At 32.8% G+C, this 18,937-nt stretch overlaps 1 pseudogene; it reads left to right on the top strand.

The window, feature by feature from the left end:
- The first annotated feature begins 618 nt into the window (after window positions 1–618).
- On the top strand, window positions 619–8,237 carry LOC111383730 (annotated as a pseudogene).
- The last annotated feature ends 10,700 nt before the right edge of the window (window positions 8,238–18,937 follow it).

Genomic DNA, 18,937 nt, shown 5'->3' with positions numbered 1-18,937 from the left:
TTAAAATTTTAACTTCAATGAAAGTATTTCTCAAGTCATTATACTCTTTGAACACCTTTAAGAGATTTTCTATTTTTAAAGAACATATACAATATAGAGAACATTTATAAATTTATAGAGTAAGAATTTTTAAATACTCCAACAGACTCTTTATATTTAACATTGATTTTGCTACTTCCAAAAAATATTTATTGTTTTTCTTAGATTTTATTTTCACTAGTTTCCCTTCAAATTATATATTATTTTCCTTCAATAAAAATTGAAATACTTTGAACGCATTTAATTATAGAGAAGGGTTCGACTCACTCTCTATTTTAAGACGTCAATTTAAAGAGTTTGTTAAGGTAGAGAGTACATTGTGTTTAAAGATGCTCTTACCATTTAAAAGTTGAGACCTTGCTTAATTTGTATACGTATCCTGTTTTACCTATCCGACTGCCTCCGCACTTGGATTTATTATTCATTAGTGGAATCATAAAGGTTGAATTGAATCATTCACATAGTCTGTTATTGCTCTGCTATAAATATGGCCCTTTTATTCAAGGTATTTCATTCCTCGTCCACTCTATTAATTCATAATTTTGTATTAATACTTTAAGAATTGGAATTGTCTGAAATATGGCTTGTTATACCCTCTTTCTTTCTTTGATATTGCTTTCGACTGCAGTTTGTCATGGCCAAGATGCTTTTGTCCGCTCCAGAGCAACCTATTACGGCAGCCCAAAATGCCTAGCAACCTTAAGTATGTCTTATTTACGATACCTTTAATGCATGTTAGGTACTCAATAGTACTTGACTGTCATTACCAACATTTTATTTATTTTACTCTCCATTTACCAAATATTCCGCTGATGCATTAGATAGTAATACTTGTAGGGAAAATCCCAAGTTTTACCAGTTCGATCGACCAAACTTTTCTGAAATCCGGTAAGTTTATGAAAAATGAGAAATTCAGTATTCTCAATTTCAATACCGTATATGCCTTTTGTCCGGTAAGATGATATATAACAGCAAATTACAGTCGTACAACTAATTGGATAATAACAGAATGAACAACAAATCAACTATTGAATTTACTGCAATAAATAACAGAACGAATAATTGAAATTGCAGGAAATAAAATTTCAAACCGAGGCCTGTGTTACAGACAGTTTCCTTAAAATAGATTTGCCCCCTCACCATCCGTGCTTGAGGTTTAAAATGAGCGTCCGTTTCCCAGGATACAACGGTAAAACTAGTAGCTTCCGAGCAACGCAGAAACCACTCCGGCGAACTGAACTAGTGCCTGAACTACACCACCACCAAGATAGAAATGCAGAAAAGACAGAACTCTATGCAAATGAATTTCTTGTGTATTCTAAACTTGAAAGCTTTTGCTTTTGTGTGTTAAATTGAGGAAAATGAGCCACTATTTATAGGTTAGGCTACTATTAACGGCAATAACCTTTTGAGTTTCTCATCTTTTTCCTATGTGGGACAAATTCATTTTTCCCACATAAACTCCCTTTTGAATGGCACACTTTAAGCCTCAATTTCTCATTCACCCAAGCATCATCTTTGGCAAGTAAGTATATGATTTCGATGTACTCACGGAGGAAAACACAAATCAACTTTCATATTCCAAATTAAACAACCGGGTCCCACTCAAAACTCGTGCCAAAGTCAGCCCATAACTCAATTTTTTTTTTCAACAATCCCCCACATGAATGAAAATTGGGAGCGACTCATACATGTGACACATGACGACTTGGTGATATAGTTGAATAGTTGAAACCTGCATAGGATAGGTAGATGTTATCCTTTGAACCTTCCATTGTGAAAGCATATTTACTTCACTGGCTGACCAGTAGACGCGATGTCCTTGAACTATTCTGCCATTTATGTAAACGATGATACACTTCACATAGGATTCTTCCTAACACATTTCAGTTCTCATTATTATGTTCGTTTTGGCCATGAACATATGCCCGGTTCTATGAGAGTTCACAAGAATTGCGCCCCACACAATTCCCTTAGAAGCGGCCCCACTTCTCTCTCACATTGGTGATTTATTATTACAAGTAACAAGCATTACTTGCCTCAATTTTTGACGCATAAGAATCATTAAAAGCCTATTGCTTATCCTCCATCTTTACGGGCATCACTGTCGCATCACAGGAATGGGTAGGAGGTAATATCCCCCACAGTGATTCTATCAAGTCTTTACAATAAGGTTGTCCCTTTGAACCTAGATCTTGGGATCTCCAGTCAACTAGGTTGGGTTTTCCTTTGTATTAACTTATCCATTCAAGGGCTTAAGTCTCATTCCTCTCGATGATTTCTCAACTAACTCTCTATTTAATCCTTTGGTTAGCGGATCCGTAATGTTATCCTTTGACTTTACATAATCAATAGTGATAACTCCAGTTGAGAGTAGTTGCCTAATGGTATTATGTCTACGACGTATATGTCTAGACTTACCATTATACATGTTGCTCTGTGCCCTTCCAATTGTCGATTGACTATCACAATATATGCAAATTGTTGGCATAGGCTTTGACCATCTTGGAATATCCTCTAAGAAGTTGCGTAGCCACTCAGCCTCTTCACCACTTTTATCTAGAGCTAGAAACTCAGATTCCATAGTGGATTTGGCTATCACTGTTTGTTTAGAAGATTTCCATGATATAGCTGTACCTGCCAATGTGAACACAAATCCACTCATGGACTTTGAGTCTTTTACATAGGATATCCAATTAGCATCACTATATCCTTCAATGACCGCTGGATATCTGCTATAGTGCAGTCCAAAATTATGAGTATATCTCAAGTACCTTAGTACTCTTACTATTCCTTTCCAGTGATCAGCTCCTGGATTACTCGTGTATCTACTCAGTTTGCTCACTGTGTAGGCTATGTCTAGTCTTGTACAACTCATCAAGTACATCAGACTTTCAATAATTCTCGAGTATTTTACTTGAGACGCACTTTCACCTTTGTTCTTAGATAGATGTTGACTCGTATCTATCGGGGTTCTAGCCATTTCAGTATCATCCTTACTAAACTTTCCTAGGATTTTGTCCACATAATGTGACTGGCTTAGAACAAGACCATCCGATGTTCTTGAAATTTTGATTCCAAGTATAACATCAGCTAGACCCGTGTCTTTCATGTTAAATCTCGAATTTAACATGGTTTTAGTGGATTTGATCACCTTATCATTGCTGCCAACAATAAGCATGTCATCAACGTAAAGACATAAAATAACATAGCCATTTTTAGTGTCTTTAACGTAAACATATTTATTACACTTGTTGATCTTAAATCCACTCTCCATCATGACACTGTCAAATTTATCATGCCATTGTTTTCGTGCTTGTTTCAAGCCATACAATGACTTCACCAATTTACACACCTTCTTTTCCTGCCCTGGAGACAAAACCCTTCGGGTTGTTCTATATAGATTTCTTCATCTAAGTCTCCGTTCAAGAAGGCAATCTTAACATCCATTTGATGTACTTCAAGATTTCGCAAAGCAGCAATCACAAGTATCATTCTAATGGATGTTATTCTCGTTACTGGAGAATATGTATCAAAGTAATCAAGGCCTTCCCGTTTTCGGTAACCTTTTATTACCAACTTGGCCTTATACTTTTCAATAGTTCCATCTGCTTTCATTTTTTGTTTGAAAATCCACTTGTTGCCTAGTGGTTTACTTTCTGGTGGAAGATCCACTAGCTCCCATGTATGATTTTTGTAGGATAGAATCTATTTCACTTTTAATGGCCTCTTTCCATTGAAGTCCTTCCGAGGAGTTCACAGCATCTTAATAGCTTTGAGGTTCACTTTCTAGCATATAGGTCAGAAAATCCGGACCATAAGATTTTTCTGTCCTTTCCCTTTTGCTACGTCTAATTTCAATCTCAACCTCCTTCTGGTTCTTGGTCCTGACTATGTTCAGTCATAGTCTCATACGTCTGTTTAGAAGAACTTGCCTCTTCTTTGACCTGCATGGAAACACATGTTCAAAGAACGAAGCGTTTCTCGACTCCATTATCGTGTTTGTGTGTATATCTTGGATTTTAGATTCATACACGAGAAATCGATAAGCACTACTGTTATGTGCATATCCAATCAATATGCAGTCTACAGTTTTCAGGCCTATCTTCACCTTCTTTGGTGTTGGGACAACCACTTTAGCAAGACACTCCCACACTCGTAAGTATTTATAGGAAGGCGTTCTTCCTTTCCATAACTTATAAGGTGTCTTCTCCATTTTCTTTCGGGGCACCTTATTCAAAAGGTAATTTGCTGATAACACAGCATCTCCCCACATGTTCTGAGGTAATCCAGAACTTACTAGCATCGCATTCATCATCTCCTTTAAGGTGCGATTTTTCCTTTTAGCAACACCATTTTGTTGCGATGAATACGGTGCGGTGGTTTCATGTATGATTCCGTGTTGTGCATAGAATTCAGCAAACGGTGCTTCATACTCACCACCTCGATCGCTTCTTAGCACCTTAATTTTCTTGTTAAGTTGATTTTCAACTTCATTCTTATAGAGAACAAATTTCTCTATCGCTTCATCCTTGCTTTTTAGCAAATACACATAGCAGTATTTCGTACTATCGTCGACAAAAGTAATGGAATACTTGTTGCCACCTCTTGTTTGTACAAATTTTAAATCACATATATCACTGTGAATTAAACAAGTGATTTCGTATTTCGTTCAATTGACTTAAAGGACGACCTAGCCAATTTTGCTTCAACACAAGTCTCACACTTATGTTTGGAATCAACATGGAATGCTGGTATGCATTTCAAGTTAACTAGCCTACGTAAAGTATCATAGTTAACGTGTCCTAGTCTACCATGCCACACATTGGAAGACTCAAGCAAGTAAACAGAAGCATTCACTTTATTATTCATTTTTGGTTTAACAACCATTACATTGAGCTTAAACATTCCATCGGAAACATAACCTTTTCCGACAAACATTCCACTTTTCGACAAGATGACCTTGTCTGACTTAAACACAATGTGAAAACCATGCTTATTCAAAAGCGCCAGGACACAAGGTTCTTGTGGATTTTTGGCACATACAGCACGTTGTTGAGAGTCAGCTCTTTTCCCGAAGTCATCTTCAGAACCACTTTTCCTTGGCCCTTGATTTCAAAAGTTGCTGAATTTCTCATGAACAACTTCTCTCCATTCTCAACTGCTTCAAAAGTAGTAAATAACTCTTTATCAGAGCACACATGTCTCGTAGCTCCGGTATCAATCCACCATTCTTTTGGGTTAGAACCCACCATGTTCACTTCAGAAATGACTGCTGCGAGATTCATCTCCGACACATCATGTGCCATGTAGTCAACCACATTTGCTTCTTTCTTCTTCTTTGGCATTCTGCACTCTGAAGATTTGTGACCTACTTTGTCACAGTTGAAGCACTTCCCTTGAAATTTCTTCTTAGGAATGCCCCCTTTTGGTCCCAGCTTTAGTTTTGTAGTTCTTACTACCTTGACCATGTTCAACAATATTGGCCTTAGCCGTACCAGGACTGAATCATTTCTTTTCGAAACTCTTGTTGTCTTCTTAAATTTGAAATCTAACAATCAGTTCTTCAACGTTCATTTCCTTTCACTTGTGTTTCAGATAATTCTTGAAATCTTTCCACGCGGGAGGCAATTTTTCAATGATTGCAGCCACTTGGAAAGTTTCACGCAGAATCATCCCTTCGGCATGAATTTCGTGAAGAATCATTTGTAGTTCTTACACTTGACTGATTATAGTTTTGGAGTCCACCATCTTATAGTTCAAGAATCGGCCGACGATAAATTTCTTAGCCCCGGCATCCTCAGTCTTATATTTCCGGTCCAAAGACTCCCACAACTCCTTAGTAGTTTTTATGGTGCTATACACGTTGTATAGCGAATCTGCCAAACTGTTCATGATGTAATTTCGGCATAAGAAGTTCGAGTGGTTCTAAGCATCAACAACACTGATTGCTTGAACATCCACCTCACCCTCTTGGAGTTTTGGAGCACTTTCAGTCAAGAATCTCGCAAGATTTAAGGTGGTCAGATAAAACAACATTTTCTGGTGCCACCTCTTGAAATTCAAGCCGTTGAATTTCTCCGGCTTTTCCCCATGGTTAACCAGTACATTAACCGTAACATTAGCCACATGTTGGCTCACAACACGACTTGGCACTTCAGTCTGAGCAATAACAGAGCTAGGCCGTACAGCCATAGTTGCATCCATAGCCGAACTAGGCCTGCACCCATAGTAGAACCCACAGCCTGAGTTTGGGTACCTACAGTTTGGGACACATCCATGTTGGAATCTATGTTGGTGGAACCGGTTGCCATTTCGTCTTCTGAAAGAACCAAACAAAAAATTAGTTTCCTCAATATAACAAATATAAGAAACTAATCAGTTTAGAAATAATCAATATAGGAAACCAATTTTTCCTTTCTGAAAATCTGTTTTAAGCTTGTAGGGAAAATCCTAAGTTTCACCAGTTCGGCTGACCAAGCTTTTCTGAAATCCGGTAAGTTTATGAAAAATGAGGAATTCAGTATTCTCGATTTCAATACCGTATATGCCTTTTGTCCGGTAAGATGATATATAACAGCAAGTTACAGTCGTACAACTAATTGGATAATAACAGAATGAACAACAAATCAACTATTGAATTTACTGCAATAAATAACAGAACGAATAATTGAAATTGCAGGAAATGAAATTTCAAACCGAGGCCTGTGTTATACATAGTTTCCTTAAAACAGATTCGCTCCCTCACTGTCCGTGCTTGAGGTTTAAAACGAGCGTCTGTTTCTCAGAATACACAACAAATGAATTTCTTGTGTATTCTAAACTTGAAAGCTTTTACTTTGTTGTGTTGAAATGAGGAAAATGAGCCACTATTTATAGGCTAGGCTACCATTAATGGCAATGACCTTTGGAGTTTCTCATCTTTTTTCTATGTGGGACAAATTCATTTTTTCCATATAAACTCCCTTTTGAGTGGCACATATTGAGCCTCAATTTCTCATTCAACCGAGCATCATCTTTGGTAAGTAAGTAAATGATTTTGATGTACTCACGGAGGAGAACACAAATCAACTTTCATCTTCCAAATTGAACAACTGGGTCCACTCAAAACTCGTGCCAAAGTCGGCCCATAACTCAGTTTTTTTTCTCAACAATACTGTAGTCTGTAGCTAATTCAAAAAGTTTTTTTCATAATTTTACTAGTTGGAGCTTGTGGGTTTGGTGAATATGGGACGTTTGTCAACAATGGTGAAATCACTGGAGTCTCTAGGCTTTACAGGAATGGAACTGGTTGCGGTGCTTGCTATCAGGTACGCCATTTTTTGACAATGGACAAAAAATCTATAACTAAATTATTTATTTATTTTTTAGCTTATGCTTATTTTCTCTTCTAAGCTGATGCTTCAATGACTAAATGAATTAGGTAAGGTACAGAATCCCAACACACTGAGCGAGGAAGGAGCGAAGGTAGTGGTAACGGATTATGGCGAGGGAGACCGTACAGACTTCATATTGAGTACACAAGCGTACGCAAAATTGGCTCGATCCAACATGGCTGCAGAACTATTTTCATAGGGCGTAGTTGACATCGAATTCAAAAGAATTCCATGTTGTTATGGTTATAATCTCTTTCTAAAAGTCCATGAGCATAGCAAATACCCTCAGTACTTGGCCGTAGTGCCATTGTATAAAGAGGGAACGTATGATATCATCGCGGTTGAAATATGACAGGTATATACTTTAAAGTCAAATAAACTTTTCTTTTTTACTTTTTGAAACATGATTTTTAAATATATGTTTACTTTCTAAAAAAGTAACTTTGTCATTGATGTTGGCAGGAGGATCGCAAAGAATGGAGGCCAATGCGAAGAGTCTTTGGAACAGTATTCGACCATCAGAACCCACCACCGAGGCCTCTCAACTTTAGACTTCAGGTGGTGGCCGAGGGCAACGCGGAAATGAAGTGGGTGCAATTAACCAGTGCCATTCCCAGTGATTGGAAGGCTGGAATTGCTTATGACACTGCTTTTCAGCTTAACTAATTAAGCTCCAAGCACGAATGTGTAACTTGACTACTTAATATTTCTAGTGTTTACTTGATATGTTTGTAGCAGTGCTTTGGATAATGCTCGGTGAAGGACTCTCTTCACTTCATTTGTAACTCGTGTTTAGTATTGATATGAATAAAACTTCTCGACTTTCATCTTTTTAATTGTTTATTACTACTAAGTTTTAACAAAGATGGGCCCAAATCAAATCAGATGTTAGGTCAATTTCAATATTACATGCTTTCCAGGCGAAGTCAGGAATTTACGTTGCATGGGGCAATTATTTTTTTAAAAGTTAATGTACGAATAAAATTCATTTATAACAAAAAAAAATGATAATATAACCTTTACCCTCAAGTTGTGCCCGACAAGTATATAATTAATCAATAATAAAACATACATCTAAATTCATAGTAGACTTTCGTTCCATGTAGAATGTCATACAATCAGTAAGAAAATCATCATCCATTTTGATACAAATTTCCATCTTCACATTTTTCGTTGTTGAAAATGTTTGCCCTACAGTCATAGTTGAAAAGGGTAGTGCCAATACTGGACAAATCAATTTAGTCAAAATAACATAATTCTACAACCTTCTATTTGCAACCAATTCTCCATATAAATTAAAAGGTGTAGGCATTTGAAATCGAGATTCAAAAATCACATCATTCCAATACAAATGCAATTCAAGGTGCTAAAAGCCAAGCGAAATATCTGTCCTGCGTAGTTCGTGAAGGCGTCATATTGAGTGTGAAATTGAAGTAAGCCAAAATGTTGGAGCGACAATAACAAATGTTACAGATCAGGGCAAGAGAAATTTCTAGGTAGACTGTCACCTTGTCCAATGTTTAAATTGTATAACAATGCACCATGACATAGTCCGATGCTTATTGGTCCACTAAATGTTAAGACTTATAAATTTAGGATTAATATATTATCACTTTGAGTTTGTTTAACAGTAAAAGCTATGAAACTATCACTTTTAATCAGTGAGACATTTTATCTGGTTAGTTGATATTTTAATTTCTTTTGCATATATATCTCTTTTCCGCTATATATGGTCAGAAGAAACAACAGTTCCCGTTAATAGTAATAAATTGTTTGAAATAAAAATTTCAAAATTTCAAATTTTATTAGGAAAAATCATGTGGAAAAAATCCTAATGATGGAAAAAGAGTACATTATTCTTTTGAGTATGCTACAAAAGTTACCTCATTAAAAACTTTGTCAGAAAAACCAACGGGACAAAACCATGATTAATGGAAAAATAGAACAATGCATATTTACTCCCACTCATGCTAATATAACTTGAATTTATACTTCAGGTATAGAATCCTTCAAGAGTAGTATTAAAACATACAAAATAAGTTGTACAATCACATTTATTATATGCATATTAGATTTCATGCATTATCGGGCTAACAAGACAGAGATTTGTGATTGTATCGATCACAGATTAATTTATCTATTTATATATAAGTCTTTGCGAAATTCATTATGCTAGGAGTTGTACATTATATATTATGATTTTATTGTTTCTATTTTCATTTTTGATAAGTCAATTTAGGTGCTTGGACGGTAGATGTAGAAACTTTAGGTTTTTTTAATAAGTTTAATTTTATTAGGATTGCGTCCTTTTATTTGGCCAGTTTTTTTTTTGTTTTTTTTTTATATGATTTTTCGAATTTATTTTGACATCCTCATCTTTTATAATATGAAGCAGTACATTATGTACAAAAGTGTTGTCGAAAACTTTTTCTTTCGATTCTATTTCTTTTCCATTATAACATAACTTAATGAGATATCTCTACTTTCAATATTTCAAATACTTAAACCTCTTATGGAGTTTTATAATTAGTTATGTTTATATATTCTCCAAAGATATACGTTTCCAAAATGGGACCATCTTCCTCATATGCTTCTTTTCCTTTTGAAATCTTTCTTAAAATCGAACATATTCATGCTTCAAACATCAGTCAAATGTTAATGGATTGTCCTCATGGGGATGTCAATTCAAGTTGGAACATTTAAAATTAATGTGTGAGATATTGATATTATCTTTAATCAGTGAATGCATTTAAATGAATTATCCTCCAAACTTCTAGTTTGAATTATCTTTGCAAAAATCTAGACGATATAATGATACATTATCTATATTATTTTTAATTTCTAAATTTCTCTCTAACATTGATAAAAATCATTCAGTCAAATTGACAATCAACAAACCACGTTATAATATATCACTCATTAGGACTTGAGATATTGTATAAAGAGTTTAAATTATATATTTATTCTCAGCATTATTTACTTTCCATCCTGGTGCACTTTGATGGATTAATTGTGTGTGTGTTTAGATGAAAAAATTTAGATCTGACCATAAGCCAAATATAGCGAAAAATATTTTGGTATTGGCAAAATGTTAATGACAGTCCCTATACAAAATTGGAAATTACTTTGATCTCATTAAAAATGGTTTAAAAACTAATTGGAGGTGTTTAACAAAGAATAGTGTTAAACCATTTATCACCTTCCCAACTTATACTTATAAAATTGTTGCAATTTAAATTTCACTAATATTAACAAGACACAATATCTTGATTGTATAATCTAAAAATTATGCTCTTAATATAAATTTGTGCAAGTAACCTCGCAACCTTCAACTTGCAAAAACTATACAATCTTCTAGTAGATGTTTCTTCTATATATATGTATATATATGATACTTAGATGGTCAACGTGGAGAGTGAAAGGGCCCATTTTGACACAAGAAAGGGGTGCAAAGTTCACTCAAATAGCACCTAAAATGTGTGCAACATGTTTAGAAAGCAAGTGAAAATTTTGACACAAGAATAGCACCTAAAATGTGTGCAACATGTTCAAAAAGCAAGTGAAAATTTTGACACAAGAAAGGGGTGTAGAGTGCACTCAAATTGGCACTAATATTGATGCATATCCTCACTTTTGTTACAGAACGAAATGAATATTTCGAATCCAAAACTTGCAGTACCCAAAAATCGCTACACACACTCAGCATCAAAACAGAAACCAAATAACAAAGCAATGCAAATCCAATAAAGCAAAGCTAATAATCCCGCAACAAATATATTATTGAAAACACTTGTATGAAAAACAAAACAATGTATAATTTCCCAAATTCTCAACCCTTGATGGCTCTTTGTTTCTTGCATGATCATAAAAATAGAGTTTTCCAAATGCGCAAACAAAAATAATAAAAATAATAAAGAACGCAAGCACACAATGCAAAAAAACTAATAGAAATCTGTGAAAAAACTTTATTTCATAAAAATTGATTAATCAAAAAATTATGGCATCTATAAAAGTAATCGGAAACTAATAAAAATCTAGATATAGTAACAACCAATTAATTTTCGTTGCAATCATATACATTAAAAATATCAATAAAATAGATCAAGCAATTTAACTTCAAAATGTATACAATATTATTATCAGATTCACGATATTATTGTTGAAGAAGCCTCATTGTTTGGAGCAAGAGTGAATGAATATAAATGGGTTGGATTTTGGAGAAGTTACAAATTTAGGGGGAGGTCTAGGTTTTGATTTAGCAGGACAATTATTGGAAGTTTTGATTGTAATTAGTGGGATTTAAAAAAAAAATTCTAATTTTGGGCCCCCTAAAGAGCTGGACTTGAGGCGATGGCCACTTGAGCCTCTCCCCAGGTCCGGCTTTGCATCCAACATTGACCAAAACATCGTGTTTCTCTACAAGATGAATAGTTATATGAACTTTGCTATTTGTGCACTGATTTTTGACATGTTGATTGACACTTATATTATTTTCAAATGTCAATTAGATAAAAAAAACTGTTTGAAACTTAAATTGTTCAATAGAATAATGTCACGTGATAAAGAGTAAACAAAAGTTGCGCTGCCGTAGTATATATGTAGCAAGGTTATACATATTGTGATGGCAGCTGGGGTGTGGTGACCAAATAATAAATTTCCTACTCTACTCATATATTTCACTACTATATAAAAATGGCAATGTTTCACTATTGTAAAAAGAATAATAGATTCTTTCATTTTGTCTCACTGTAACTTTTTTTTTATTGAGAGAAAGCAACGACGTCGTTTATCTTACGTGTTTGATACAATGACTTTGTTGCTTTTCCTCAATTTATGCGGCGTGGAGGATTATGTCATAGAGCCCTTTTTACTCTTTCTCCATTTTTTCACGCTATAGTCATGCCTCTCTATTTCTCCACACTAATTCAAGAGCGAAAGTGTGAATTCCATAAATATATGATTGAAAATATGTTTGAAGAAAAATAAATTTTAAAAAATGAAGACCAAATATGTTAACAAATGAATATATTTAATTTTTGAAAAATAAGTTTTTATTACCATTTCATTTTTATTGTGAAATGATTATAATCTTAATATGTTAGATTGTGCTTCAAAATTACATAATATATCAAGTATAATTTTTAAAATTAATTTTTATAAAGTAATATGTTTTTATGATTTTTTTTAATAAAGTAATGCTATGGAGGTTCAAGCATGAGCTTCCGTAATTCTGGAGTTTCAAAGAAGCCTCATGTTGTTGAGCCTCCGTAATTCTGGAGGCCTCCATGGGAGTTCTTTTTTTTACTTTCTTTTTCCTTCATTAGCTCTCAGTACAATAATTTAATTTCATTTAATAAACTTAATTTTTTTAATATTCTTAAAATAAAAATACATAAAATAATGGATGTTTACTCTTTCTCCATTTTTACACGCTACAACCATGCTTCTCTATTTCTCCACTCTATCTCTTTCACCATTTTCTCACGCTATCAACCATGTATCTTTAGAAAGTTTATTTTTGAGCACATAAGTAAGATTAAATAAAAAATATTATTTTTATATATGTGCGTAAAAGGTATATAGTAACCATTTGGATGATCAAAAAATAATATCAATCAAAATGTATACGAACCATTTAAATAATAATTTATTGAGGGGGTTAATTCAAGAGCAAAAGTGTGAATTCCATAAATATATGATTGAAAATATGTTTGAAGAAAAATAAATTTAAAAAAATAAAGACCAAACATGTTAACAAATGAATATATTTATTTTTCAAAAAATGAGTTTTTATTATCATTTTATTTTTATCATGAAATAATTCTAATCTTAATATATTATATTGTGCTTCAAAATTACATAATCTATCAAATATAATTTTTAAAATTAATTTTAATAAAGTAATATGTTTTAATGATTTTTTTTTTTTGAAAGGTGAAATATAATAGTACTAAAAAATAAAAAATAATTAAATTTTTATTAATTTTATAATATAATATAATATGTTATGGAGGCTCAAGCATGAGCCTTCATAACAATTATAGAGGCATCATCATGCTGATGCCTCCATTATTATAATAATGGAGCTCAAGACATGAGCCTCCGTCCTTGAGCCTCCAAAACAATTATGGAGGCTCGAGTATGAGCCTCCATTATTACTTTACTAAAAAAAAAAATCATAAAAATATATTACTTTATAAAAATTAATTTAAAAAATTATATTTGATATATTATGTAATTTTGAAGCACAATCTAACATATTAAGATTAGAATCACTTCAGGATAAAAAAATGAAATGATAATGAAAACTCATTTCTCCAAAAATAAATATATTCATTTGTTAATAAATAAAAACATTATTTTTATATATGTACGTAAAATGTATATAGTACCATTTGGATGACCAAAAAATAATATCAATCAAAATGTTTACGAACCATTTAAATAATAATTTATTGAGGGGGTTAATTCAAGAGCAAAAGTGTGAATTCCATAAATATATGTAAAAAAAAATTCGCTTAAAGTTGTAAAAAAAAATAAAAATGGATATTGAATGTATAAAATTCATATAGTTAAAAAAATTGTCAAAATGTATAAAATTCATATAGTTAAAAAAATTGAGTATTCTCTAGTCATCGAATATTGAATAACAGATTTTTTGATGGATGATTTAGATTGAGGAATTGGATAAACTTTGTATATTCTATTATTTTTATTCAAAATCTGAACATATGTGCAACCTCGTAGAGCATTTTCAATGCATTTTTTGAATTGCTATTCAAGTGAATGCAAGTTGAAGGACTACCCCTCAGCTCCCCTAAAAAGGGTCATTAGAACTTAATTAATCAAACAATATAAAGTACTAAAATTAAGCTCATGCACGTTTAAGACCCTGTTTGGATTGATTTTAGAGGCCAAGTGCTGATTCTCCAACAGAAGTTGTATTTAAAAAAAAAATAAATTTAAAAAATCTAATTTTGGGATTTTAAAAAAAATCTAATTTTGGGCCCCCTAAAGAGCTGGGCTTGAAGAAATGGCCTCTTGAGCCTCTCCTCAGGTCTGGCTTTGCATCAAACATTGACCAAAACACCGTGTTTCTCTACAAGAGAAATAGTTATATGAACTTTGTTATTTGTACACTTATTTTTGACATGTTGGTTGACTCTTATATTGTTGTCAAATGTCAATTAGATGAAAAAAATATTTGAAATTTAAATTGTTTAATAGGATAATGTCACGTGACAAAGTGTAAACAAAAGTTATGCCACCATAATGTATATGTAACAAGGTTATATATATTGTGATGGCAGCTGGGGCGTGGTGGCCAAATAATAAATTTCCTACTCTACTCATATATTTTATATGCAGAAAAATGATCATATGATTATTCATTTCAGACTTGGATTAATGCGGAGATGGAATTCTATCTCCGAGTGACAATATTCCATTCAAATCTAAAACTACTAGGGAATAGAATAAATGTCTATTTACTTTTTTAAGTATGTTAGTTTGTATGATAATATTTCAGTCCAATGACAAGTTCAATAACCATTTTTTGATTAAGGGTCTACATAGTTAAGTTCAATTCTAATACAAATAGACCGAATTGTTACCAAATAAGCATTCTACATATGGAATTAAATAGTTCCATGTGCACTCATGGAATAGATATTCTTTAGATATTTTTGGAAGACAATAATTATAGAGTAGAAATGGAAGGTTTCATTTTAATGCTTTCTGTATGGTGGTAATAGTGTTTATTATTTGGAATATGGGTTAATAGCACAAAACGTCCCTAAGTTTGATACTTATTGCGGAAAATGTCCCTACGTTTCATTTTTTTACATTTTCGTCCTTATTTCAACGTTTCATTACTAAAAATGTCCCTTTTAAAACCCAAAAAAAAACAGAAAAAGAAAAGAAAAATCAAGAATAAATTACAATTTTATTCGTAAATGTTTTAAAAAGTGCAAGTATGTCCAAATAATTATTAAAAGGCATAATAGTATAAAACGTCCCTACGTTTGATATGTAGCGTGCAAAACGTCCTTACATTTCAAATTGATGAAAATAATGCTTTTCGCAATGAAACATGATAATAAGGATGAAAATGCAAAAAAAAATTGAAAAGTATGGACGTTTTACTCAAGAAGTGTCAAAAATAGGGACGTTTTCCATAAGAAGTGTCAAGCGTAGGGATTTTTTTTGCTAGGCCTTATTAAAATTGAAACCATTGCCACACTGGTGAACCTCCATATCATTTCCAAAATACCATCACCCAAACTCCAATGGCACCACCTGTTCCGGAGAGATCCATGTCATTTCCAACACACCCATCGACTATACTCACCAGGACGCTTTTCTTCATGGTCTCTTCTTCTCCAAATTGGACTAACACCTTAGAAATGAAAAAACTCCGACCAACATGTTGGTTGACACTTATATTGTTGTCAAATGCCAATTGGATGAACAAAACTGTTTGAAATTTAAATTGTTCAATATGATAATGTCACGTGACAAAGTGTAAACAAAAGTTACGCCGTCATAGTGTATATGTAGCAAGATTATATATATTGTGACGGCAGCTGGGGCGTGGTGGCCAAATAATAAATTTCCTACTCTACACATATATTTTATATGCGGAAAAATGATCATATGATTATTCATTTCAGACTTGGATTAATGCGGAGATGGAATTCTATCTCTGAGTGACAATATTCCATTCAAATCTAAAACTACTAGGGAATAGAATAAATGTCTATTTACTTTTTTAAGTATGTTAGTTTGTATGATAATATTTTACTCTAGTGACAAGTTCAATAACCATTTTTTGATTAAGGGTCTACATAGTTAAGTTCAATTCTAATACAAATAGATCGAATTGATACCAAATAAGCATTCTACATATGGAATTAAATAGTTCCATGTACACTCATGGAATAGATATTCTTTAGATATTTTTGGAAGAAAATAATTATAGGGTAGAAATGGAAGGTTTCACTTTAATGCTTTCTGTATGGTGGTAATAGTGTTTATTATTTGGAATATGGGCTAATAGCACAAAACGTCCCTAAGTTTGACACTTTTGCGGAAAATATCCCTACGTTTCATTTTTTTTACATTTTCGTCCTTATTTCAACGTTTCATTGCTAAAAATGTCCCTTTTAGAACCCAAAAGAAAAAAGAAAAAGAAAAGAAAAATCAAGAATAAATTACAATTTTATTCATAAATGTTTTAAAAAGTGCAAGTAAGTCCAAATAATTAATAAAAGGCATAATAGTATAAAATGTCCCTACGTTTGATATGTAGCGTGCAAAACGTCCTTACATTTCAAATTGATGAAAATGACGTTTTTCGCGATGGAACGTGATAATAAGGATGAAAATGCAAAAAAAAATTGAAATGTATGGACGTTTTACGCAAGAAGTGTCAAAAGTAGGGACGTTTTCCGCAAGAAGTGTCCAGCATAGGGATGTTTTGTGCTAGGCCTTATTAAAATTGAAACCATTGCCAAACCAGTGAACCTCCATATCATTTCCAAAATACCATCACCCAAACTCCAACGACACCACCTGTTCCGAAGAGATCCATGTTATTTCCAACACACCAATCGACTATACTCATCGGAGCGCTTCTCTTCATGGTCTCTTCTTCTCCAAATGAGACTGCCACCTTAGAAATGAAAAACTCCAACCAACATGTTGGTTAACACTTATATTGTTGCCAAATATCAATTGGATGAACAAAACTGTTTGAAATTTAAATTGTTTAATATGATAATGTCACGTGACAAAGTGTAAACAAAAGTTACGCCGTCATAGTGTATATGTAGCAAGGTTATATATATTGTGATGGCAGCTGGGGCGTGGTGGCCAAATAATAAATTTCCTACTCTACTCATATATTTTATATGCGGAAAAATGATCATATGATTATTCATTTCAGACTTGGATTAACGCGGAGATGGAATTCATTAATGCGGAGATGGAATTCTATCTCCGAGTGACCATATTCCATTCAAATCTAAAACTATTAGGGAATAGAATAAATGTCTATTTACTTTTTTTAAGTATGTTAGTTTGTATGATAATATTTTAGTCTAGTGAGTTCAATGACCATTTTTTGATTAAGGGTCTACATAGTTAAGTTCAATTCTAATACAAATTGATCGAATTGATACCAAATAAGCATTCTACACATGGAATTAAATAGTTCCATGTGCACTTATGGAATAGATATTTTTTTGATATTTTTGGAAGAAGATAATCATGGAGTAGAAATTGAAGGTTCCACTTTAATGCTTTCTGTAAGGTGGTAATAGTGTTTATTATTTGGAATATCTATCAGGTCATGTAGATTCATCTAAATTAAAATAATAATTGATTTAACTGAAAATTTAAAAGCAGATGATCTTTTTGTCAAAAATGTATAAAATTCATATAGTTAAAAAAAAAAAAGTATAATCATAGTTACCTTGTACATACTGTACATTTACGTATTTGAAGGGTAAGAAGGTAGAAAAAAATATTGACATGAACTAAGTGGGATTAATAAATTATGAACGAGGTCCTTAAGCAGTCGTACTTATTGCTAAAATACAGTTGCATTTTGTTTGTAGTTGCTATCGTAATTTCATGCTAATAATTATGTATGGGGGTTGTGAGAAACATTTTAGCAAAAATTAGAGTTACGTCTTGGTTAAAGTTTCAACATAGGAAGAATTTTATGTTTCATCATAAATTGTGCATGTTTAGCACAAGTTTAAATTATACTTTAAACTTATCAAACACTTATTATCCATATACTCTATGAATCTACTACTTATCGCTTAGTTTTTATTCACACATTTCGAGAAACCTGCTTCTTAATTTATAATTTAAACACAACCAAATTTAAAAAAAGAATGTTAAAGACACAAGCTCTTCATTCTATGACGTTGTTCTTTTCCAGTGGTGGAGTTGGATTATCACTTTCGGGGTGAAAAAATTATGAAAAGACGATATACAAATATTATGTGTATTACATGTATTTTTAAAAAATAAAAATATTGCAGGGACGTTCATTTTCCCCGCCCCTTATGGCACCACTTCCTTTGCAATTTCCTCTTGTTCAGGTGTAAACTACTGTAATATGTTGCAAGTTCCCAAAAAATCGTAGCTTATTTTTTACTATTAATTTGAAATTGGATTGCTGATTTGAGCTTTTAACCGATAAAATTCCACATTTGAGCTTCTTAGGTTCTAATAAGTAAATTACATAATTTTGAGGTTCCATTGGAAAATATTTATACTGTTAAGAGGAATGATTCAAGCCGTTAAATGTTGTACGTATGCGTGAAGATGTAAGTTTCACCCTTAGCAGTAACGATATAGTCTTAAGAAGTCAATTTTCAATGTCGGTAGTTTTTAGCTTTCCATTACACCATTAGTCCATAGTGGGAGAAAAATCGTAGATATTAAAATCATTAATTCTGAGTGCGTGCTCCCGTTCTGCTATAAATACGGCATCTAAAATCCAGCTT

Source organism: Olea europaea, unplaced genomic scaffold, assembly GCF_002742605.1.
Source record: "Olea europaea var. sylvestris unplaced genomic scaffold, O_europaea_v1 scaffold2744, whole genome shotgun sequence".
NCBI classification, from domain to species: domain Eukaryota; kingdom Viridiplantae; phylum Streptophyta; class Magnoliopsida; order Lamiales; family Oleaceae; genus Olea; species Olea europaea.
This window is presented reverse-complemented; position numbering and strand designations above follow the sequence as displayed.